A 9,971-nucleotide genomic window follows, 5' to 3' on the forward strand; every position below is an offset into this window, starting at 1 on the left:
TCTTTAATAACTACCATAACAAGTCTTATTTTAGTCAGTTTATTGAACATGTCAGAAACAAAAACATACAACGATAATATATATATACTCTTTTTTTTCCCTTTTTCTTTCTCACTCAAATTAATAATTATAACAAAGTACAAAAAATAATAATAATAACAAAAACAAAAAACAAACAATAATAATTCTCAAATAGTCTCTGTCATGTTCAACAGGGGCAAGAAGAAGCTTAAAAAAACTTTTCTGGTCCTACCCACTCTAGCATATGTTTTTCTTATAAATAAAATATTAGGTCATCGTCATCAGCGACATGTTTCTCTTGTTAATTTGTTTGCTTTTTGACAAAACAATCAGAAAGAAATTACTTTTAAAATTACAACAAATAACAACAAATGGGATTTTACAGGTCAACCAGGTCTTGTAGTTTTAGTGTTTTTAGTTTGATGAACAATTTATTTGTTGGTTCTCTGTACGTAGTTTTATGTATAACTCGTATGGCTCTTTTTTGCAGGATGAAGATAGGATGTGTATTTGTTTTATATGTGTTCCCCCAAACTTCCACACAATACATCATGTATGGAAGTATGAAGGAGCAGTACAGCATAAACAAGGAAGCTATTGTGTGGAAGTTTGGGGGAACACATATAAAACAAATACACATCCTATCNGTGACAAACATGGAGGGTGACAGGAAAGACAATGCACCAAAGACAAGACTAAATACACAGAAGGGTAATCACAGGACAAGACACAGCTGGGCAGGGGTGGCAGAAACACAAGGGCAACAGGTGAACACAATCAGACACAGGAGGGCAAACACTGGAAGGAAGACAAGACACAGGGAGAACATAATTTAAAAATAAAACCATGACTAGACAGACAAAAACTAAAATCATGACACTTGTCGGCATAGGTGTCCAAGCATTCTTTTTGGCACTAAAAATGTTAATTCTACATACATCTTCGTAATGCATTCATACATCTACTTCTACCGTGTATTACAATGCCGTTTTGTGATGATTTCCAAAGAGAAAAGCAAGCACACTCGGAATAAAATTATTATTTTCTTTAAAAAATAAAAACGATTTTCGGATTTCATATCGCATTAACACCATATCCCAACGTGCATTGGGGCTAAACAATCCAATCACCAAGCTTAAACCACAGCTGAGGATCTTGGGTAATCAGTTCAGTGGGTGTGTATCATGGTGTGTATCGCAATGATGCTCGAAATGTCCCTTATAGGCCTACGTCTGTTTCCGGTTATTTTATTTTGAAATTCAGTTCCTGACGGACGCCAAAAAAGCCAGAGATTATAGAATTAAATAAATAAATAAAAACAAGGATAATTGTGTGTTATTGTTGAGTAAATAACAGTGTGTTATTTAGAAAAGAATAACAAATTAGAAGGAAAAAAATACAGATTTCAGTATTCTGAGGCTCTGAGCCCCATTTCTTTTCCTAACGGACGGCAAAAAAAGTCTGACATTATACGATTTAAAATAAAAACAATAATCGTGGCTTGATATTGAGTAAGAAAATGCTTTTATGAACCACACAGCTGCCGGTCTTCCAAGACCCGACTGGACAAAAAGACGTGGTGCAGACACGAAACATACTACCAATCTGTGAGACGCGAAAAAAAGGGGAAAATTGTGTTGGTGGACACAAACCAATAGATTAAATGTTGTGAGTATAACACGAAATGCCGTGAGACTGGGTTGCTCATATGGGTGTTGAGAGATGTATCCATAGATCTCTTAATTTTGCTGTGCTCTAGATTGATGTATTTAACTTCAATATTTAAAAAAATAATAATCTTCCCAGGGGAGCATGCCCCCGGACCCCCCTAGAGGATGTTAGGTCCATCCCCCAACTTAAAAAAAATACCACTTTACCCCTGCTTACACCTATATGCCGTGAGCTGATTATCGATCCTTCATTGTAACAGTCGCGGGTATACTGTGTATGTGCGTGTTGGGAGTGTTGCAGTAGAAAATTCCACTGTAGCGCCCAGAACCTTAATGGGAAACCCTAAATGTTTGAGCACCCTCTATGAAACCTCAAGCTACCCCAGAGCACCCTCAAAAGAAAATCTCTGGCGCCGCCACTGCTCTGAGCTAACGCTGTACTGGAGAGAGTATGTGTAAAGAAGCCGGATGTAAAAGGAACTCACCTCGTGGTAAACCCGAGAGAGAAAGATTTTAAGCTCCATACTGTTTCAGAAATAATCCTTGATTTGGTTTGGAACATAATATGGTGTTTAATCACGGCAGTATTTAGCTGAGTTTCTGCAGAACAGACACTCTTCTCTTCACAGAGCTCACTGCTTGCCTGCGTTCCAAAAGGGGCGTGGCTAAAGCAGCTTGGGTTACATTTGAAGCTACGGACCATGAATCAGCACCTTAGTAACAGGGCTGACAGAGGGGTATGAGGCATGGTTACAATGGGTGATCTGTTTGGTATTTTGAGCAAAACACTTCAGAGTAGTGTTGTCATGATACCAGCATTTTGGTTTCGATACCGATACCAAGTCAAGAATTGCGATTCCGATTCTTTTTCGATACTTTTCTTAAAAAAAGGGAAACAGTCTTAAATGTAATTATTGTGCTTTATTTCACACCAGAACCATATCCATAACAGAAACTTTTAAACAATGAGAACAATAAATAAAATAAATGTCAAGAATTCGTATTAAATAAAATTAAGCATCATCTCAAACAACTTTTTAGTTTTTCGCTTCTGGCGTCTTTTTTGTCAACAAGCCGAGGCGCAGCGGCAGTTTTAACACTCCCACTTGCAGCCATGCTTCTCGTCTTCTCACATGCTCTGGCAGCTAGCGCGTGCACGAGAGAGGGGAGGCACTTAGAGCGTGCTTGAGAGGGGAGGGACTTAGAGCTTGCTTGAGAGGGGAGGGACTGCAGGCACGGCTGCAGTGCAGGGAGTGTAAGCAGAGCGCTGAACACACACGGCTCTTAATAAAACGGCGCTTTCTCACCGGAGTACTTTATCCCGTCATTCTTAAAGTACCGATACTAATGAAACGGAGGAATCCTAACGTTTTTAACGGCAGGGTATCGCGGTACCTTTCAAGTATTGGTACACTGTGCAACACTAGACTGGAGTACATTTACCCGTATTTTTCCCGTTTAGTTCCGTTAGTGCCTGGAATGTTGCGTTCACACCAAAAAGAGTACTTAGTTCCGAGAACTTTTACCCCTATTTTTAGTGCCTGCTAGAGAGGTGGTACTATCCTGGGGAGAAAAAAGTACCAATTGCGATTGGCTGGAAGAATTCCAAACCACGCCCCGTAGAACTCTGAAAAGTGAATTTTTGTGAAGCCGCCATTGTATTTGCTGGCATTAGCATTATTAGCATTAGCATTAGCCCTGCGCACCAACGGAGAGAGACTTAATGGCTTACATTTATGGCAACACAAAACATGGGAGCAGTGGAGAGATGAGGAGGTGTCGGCGTTCTGGCGATTTTCTCGGAAGGCCCAACTCCGGGGACTTCCGGCCGGGAACTTCGGGTGGCAGTATACGCCGTGAAGTGGTTACCTGTGGTACCTGCCAGTAAACCCAAAGCAGAAGAAGAAGTGACGTCAGCGGCTTCATTTGCGTAATCTTCCCTCAGGGAACTTATTCCGGTGTGAACGCGATCCGTACTTAGTTCCATGGTGGTACTAATTGCTGGCACTAAGTGCTGGGCACTAAGTACGGCAAAGTACTTGGTGTGAAAGCGGCTATAGCAGCTTTGATGATATGACTTAAGGTACGGACACACAAACCCGATTATCAGCGTTGGTGGGCTTCAGGCCGACGATGAGCGTCGGCACGCCCTACTCGGATTGGTGTGTCCCACACCGTCGGGTCTTTTCGGCAGTCGTCCAAAGGCAGTCGGCGAAAGCAATCACTCTTATTGGCTGTTCAGCTAGCAAATCAGTGCATGAGAAGCGAAACGGAAGTGAGGGACCCAAACAAACTATTAAGAAGGCACATCTGAGATTTCATTGAACTATTGCTCTCGACACAGGTTCGGGAAAGCCCCATGAGCTTCTCGTTGTAGAGTGAAAATGGAACGCACACGCTATTTGTTGTTTGTTTAAATCACGCAGTCTGTTCTTCTTCTCTCGGTTATCATGCAGTCTGTCTTCCGGTTGTTGCCTCTTTTGAATGACGAATGCACACTACCGCCGCCTGCTGGTAAGGAGAGTTATTGCCACTCACGCATGCGCAGTTCGTACGTGCTTCTTGGCCATCGGCTGAAGTCTTTGCGGTGTGTTCCAGTGCAACATATGGCCAAGACGCAGAGACGCGAGGCGACGCAACAGTCGGGGTCCGTCTTTGTCAGTTATTTGTTGTCAGATTGGTGTTTCCGGGCCTTAAGACAAGACAAGGTAAAGTAAAGTACTATTAGAATGAAGCAACCAAAACTGCTAATGCAATAAAAGGGCAAAGTTATTACACAAAGACAAGGGCTTACTCACAGCAGAATCACAGTTCAGACAGCGACAGTTCGATTTCAGTCTTTCAGTTCCCTCATTCGGTATCTCTTTCATCACACCAGTGCCATGATATTATCTGGAGGATACTATTGGCGGTTCTAGAAGTGGCAAATATCCATGTGTGTTCAGTCCAGCACAGAAACATGGTATGTTTTTGAGAGCTTCTCTCATAAACATTACTCACTGCCATCCAAACTGGCAGCACTCGTTGCCTGGGTTTGGCTGGTTTATTCATTTCTTGCCTCATAAATAGATTTGTGCCGTTATTAGGTTTCAGCTGTCAACTGTTTGTTACAAATAAAAGCTTCTTATGCGACTGTCGATGATCATGTTGGCTTTCCCCTGCCATTTTGAAATCATTGGCTGCATATTATCTTGTTGGTTAACCGTTAAGTGTAGGTTTAAGAGGGTTGGCTTTTTGTCAGAAATGTTGTTTTTCTAATTTAGCATCCCTAGAACATAGCATATAAGTAGATGTGGAGGGGGAAGGAGGAGAAACAGTTTAAAGGCGGTTCATTTCAATACCTTCTTGTAACACAACTAAGGAAAATGTAGGAATATTATTTTACATTTTTGGAAATGTGCTCTTTTGTAATTGACCTACATAGCTACAACGAGCAGCAGATAAGCAGAGGGAATAGACTTTAAACAAGGAGAAATGGCTAGTCTAGTTATGTCCAAAGTAAAAAATGCAGTGCTGTAGCATTTTCCTTTGAGAGGGATCAAGTTGCTCCTAGTGACTCTGCCTCAGTGGATCTTGCCATAGAGGAACTGTGACATTGGTGTTGCAGCTTTCTGGAGTGTATCTTATCTACCATCAATCCTGGTAGTCTATTTGAGTAGAAAGTAAGGATTTCTGTTTGGGGTTGAGCATATATTGGCGTTCAGTGGGAAGGAAGACTAATAGCAGAGACAAAAGAAAGTGTTGGCTGATTTAAAATCATGTTATTTGAAATGGAAGCTTCTCTGTCTTGCTTCTTACCGAGATGGAAAGAGAAGCATTTTACTCAGCATGATAGGAACTATCGAAGTCTAAGGGATGTTCTTCCAGCTCTCCGTTTGTCCTCTTATCTATGAGCAACAGCTTCCATGTTTGTTCCAGCCACCTAATATGCAATAAAAACAATGGACTTTTCTCTTGACAGTACATATAATTTCTAAAAGGATGTCACTCAGCCTGAAAAGCCAGTATATCAATAGAAACTACATTTAATATGACAAATGAGTCCTATTATCACTTGATAATGTCTTTGATTTGAATGGAAACCTGTCAATTGTAACACAGATAAAGCAAGACACTGAGCAATGTCCAAGCGTGTACACTGCATACAGCTTAGAAACATTTAAAAAGGGCAAATGTTCCAAACTAAATGGGAAAGTTATTTGTGTGTGCTTATGAGGGTTAGCTGGAAAGCAGGCGAAAGTGCATCTTAACAAAGATTAAAGAAAGGTTTTCTGGCAGCTGTGTTTGGAGCAGGTGCCGAAAGAAGTAGTTCCTTTCTCCTTACATGCCTCCACACCAAGGAATGCTGGGAATGCACCACACTTCGAAACAGAAGGTGATACTAGAGAGGAGAAAGCACTGTGTTGGCCTTTTATCTCTGGAAGTGCTTCACGCTGTCTCAGTAGCTCTCCAGTCTCCGTGGGCGAGCGGTGCTTACAGCGTGTCACCGGGGTCATTGTGGCTGTGGGATGTCAGTCAGTGGCCTAGGGAGGCATTTCCTATCCCTTAACACCAGACAGCTTTCTTATAGTATACATTTGTGCCTCAATTCTGTTGCATGTAAAATGGGACATTTAAAGCAGTCATTTTCAACCACTCTGAGAGATCGTCAGGTCACATTAACATCCTCTACAAAGGGAACACCCATCACTTCAAAACAATAACACAGACTACCTTGTTTGCCTCCGTAAACAAACAAAATATGCCCCACAATTTATTCCATGCCAAATATCCCCTTCATGGAGTTATTATAAATCACCCGCATGTTGAGTCCAAGTGATAAATGTTGTTCTCCACCCCCTTGTAAATATTTAGCACATTATTGTCTTGCAAGCATATTATTTAAGCCTGAAGTGACTGCCTTTTTTTACCTTCCAAACACTGATGCATGGATGTTGATATCAATCTTGAATGATAGTTTGATGGTAAATGATGAAGCCCTGATTATAGCTCACAGGTGTGGGATTCTCACAACATTTTGATTTGAGTGTCACGTAAAGAGTAAAAAACATTTGTATTTATTGTATATCTGTTGTAGCACTTTCTTTGCCCTCATGCATCTTCATTCTGACCTGGTCATTTCTAATCTATCTCATGTACAGTGGGGCAAAAAAGTATTTAGTCAGCCACCAATTGTGCAAGTTCTCCCACTTAAAAAGATGAGAGAGGCCTGTAATGTTCATCCTAGGTATACCTCAACTACGAGAGACAAAATGAGAAAAGAAATCCAGAAAATCACATTGTCTGATTTTTAAAAAATTTATTTGCAAATTATGGTGGAAAATAAGTATTTGGTCAAGAACAAAAGTTCATCTCAATACTTTGTTATATACCCTTTGTTGGCAATGACAGAGGTCACACGTTTTCTGTAAGTCTTCACAAGGTTTTCACACACTGTTGCTGGTATTTTGGCCCATTCCTCCATGCAGATCTCCTCTAGAGCAGTGATGTTTTGGAGCTGTCGCTTGGCAACACGTACTTTCAACTCCCTCCAAAGATTTTCTATGGGGTTGAGATCTGGAGACTGGCTAGGCCACTCCAGGACCTTGAAATGCTTCTTACGAAGCCACTCCTTCGTTGCCCGGGCGGTGTGTTTGGGATCATTGTCATGCTGAAAGACCCAACCACGTTTCATCTTCAATGCCCTTGCTGATGGAAGGAGGTTGTCACTCAAAATCTCACGATACATGGCCCCATTCATTCTTTCCTTTACACGGATCAGTCGTCCTGGTCCCTTTGCAGAAAAACAGCCCCAAAGCATGATGTTTCCACCCCCATGTTTCACAGTAGGTATGGTGTTCTTTGGATGCAACTCAGCATTCTTTCTCCTCCAAACACGTCTAGTTGAGTTTTTACCAAAAAGTTCTATTTTGGTTTCATCTGACCATATGAGATTCTCCCAATCCTCTTCTGGATCATCTAAATGCTCTCTAGCAAACTTCAGACGGGCCTGGACATGTACTGGCTTAAGCATGGGGACACGTCTGGCACTGCAGGATTTGAGTCCCTGGCAGCGTAGTGTGTTACTGATGGTAGCCTTTGTTACTTTGGTCCCAGCTCTCTGCAGGTCATTGACTAGGTCCCCCCGTGTGGTTCTGGGATTTTTGCTCACCGTTCTTGTGATCACTTTGACCCCACGGGGTGAGATCTTGCGTGGAGCCCCAGATCGAGGGAGATTATCAGTGGTCTTGTATGTCTTCCATTTACTAATAATTGCTCCCACAGTTGATTTCTTCACACCAAGCTGCTTACCTATTGCAGATTCAGTCTTCCCAGTCTGGTGCAGGTCTACAATTTTGTTTCTGGTGTCCTTTGACAGCTCTTTGGTCTTGGCTATAGTGGAGTTTTGAGTGTGACTGTTAGAGGTTGTGGACAGGTGTCTTTTATACTGATAACAAGTTCAAACAGGTGCCATTAATACAGTTAACAAGTGGAGGACAGAGGATTCTCTTAAAGAAGAAGTTACAGGTCTGTGAGAGCCAGAAATGTTGTTTGTTTGTAGGTGACCAAATACTTATTTTCCACCATAATTTGCAAATAAATTATTTAAAAATCAGACAATGTGATTTTCTGGATTTTTTTTTTTCTCATTTTGTCTCTCATAGTTGAGGTATACCTTGGATGAAAATTACAGGCCTCTCTCATCTTTTTAAGTGGGAGAACTTGCACAATTGGTGGCTGACTAAATACTTTTTTGCCCCACTGTAAATGACCTTTTGGATTTGAAAGAATGTATTCAATTTAATTTTCTTAGATAACCAAGTTGAACTTAAACTTAAAGTGACACTAGGGTCCACTGGCACTCCTTTTCACCTATTTGAACATGTTCGAATATATATAAAAAACAAGATGAAGTTGGATAATGCTTTTTGTATCTGTTAAAAGTCTTTCACGAAATTGTGAGCTGAGAAAATTGGCATAATGTGACTGAATGATGAAATAAGATTAGTGAGCAGAAACTTAGGCGAAGTAAAGAGAATTGCTGTTTACTGAACTTTTCTTTCCTGCATCTTGGCTCAGATTTTCTGGCCCTTAACTCCAATTATATCAATGCACATATTTGTTTTTAGCATTTTCTGTAGCACTGTCGTCTACAGCGGCAGCACGCGCTACATCCTCCCCAAAGGGAGATCTTTTGCTCTTTCGATTCCCTCTGTAGTCTTTTCAAGTTTATTACACCCATCAAGCGTCATTCAGGATGATGGTTAAAAATCAGTCGAAATTTCGAGGCTGCACATGTGTAGACTCTGTGGTCTTAAAATCCCCACAATGCTTTGCGCACGGACCAATTTCCCCAAATCTGTAGCGGAAATGGCGCTCCATTTAAGGCGGGACCTCGCATATGCTGCACACCTGTTAGCCTGTTCCACAATTCTTTGTTTTACGAGGCTAGGAAGGATTCTTGCCTCGCTTCTGAAGCAAGTGACTCGGTAGACATGTGCTACCAAGCAAGCGTCCTCAACATTGAGAAACACTCTGTGTGTGCGTGTTGTGAAAGCCGCAATGCAAATCTGTTTATTTCTATCCCTGTTGTTGCTGCTCTCTGGATACAGTGGCAGTCTTTGAAGTTGATGAGAAATATTTTTGTAGAGAGATGTCTCATCAACTTCAAGTTGTTTTATGAAGGCAATTTAAATATACCTTCATGGACTCTTCCAATGTTCTGTCTGGATTAATTTCCTTTGTTGGTCTCTACATACACCACAGTGTATAAAGTGTGGACGTGGACTCTGTGACGTCACCCATAGGTTTCTGAAGAGCTTTTGTGAATTGGGGGCCTCCAGCTGTCCCCATTTTAGCAGTGACGCCACCATCTAACTAAAAATAGGCGTTGCTGGTGAAATTGGTTAACGACCTGAGAAGGCCCCCACCTGTCACTCAAAGAGGCCACGCCCCTGATAATGCATAACTGTATGCCTGGATATAATTCAAATGGGTTAGTTTTATAACCACCACCACCACCACCACCACCTACCTACAGTTATCGTGACAGGGAAAAGGGCTTAAGTAGAGAACATGCTGTACACATGTTTATTTCTGCTGTAAATATGGGGATTTCAACATGGAGGTTTTGGGGGATTGCTCCCTTTTGGTGGCAGCCTCAAGTGGCCAGTTGATGAACTGCAGTTTTAGGCACTTCATCATAAGCTCTACCCCTGCTTTGACCAGACACATCACATTCAAAAAGTCCTGCACTGGGCCCTGCAGCCAGTCTAGACACACTACAATGTTCCCTCACAT

The sequence above is a fragment of the Notothenia coriiceps genome, unplaced genomic scaffold (assembly GCF_000735185.1).
Source record: "Notothenia coriiceps isolate Sejong01 unplaced genomic scaffold, NC01 NC01_scaffold00007693, whole genome shotgun sequence".
NCBI lineage: Eukaryota > Metazoa > Chordata > Actinopteri > Perciformes > Nototheniidae > Notothenia > Notothenia coriiceps.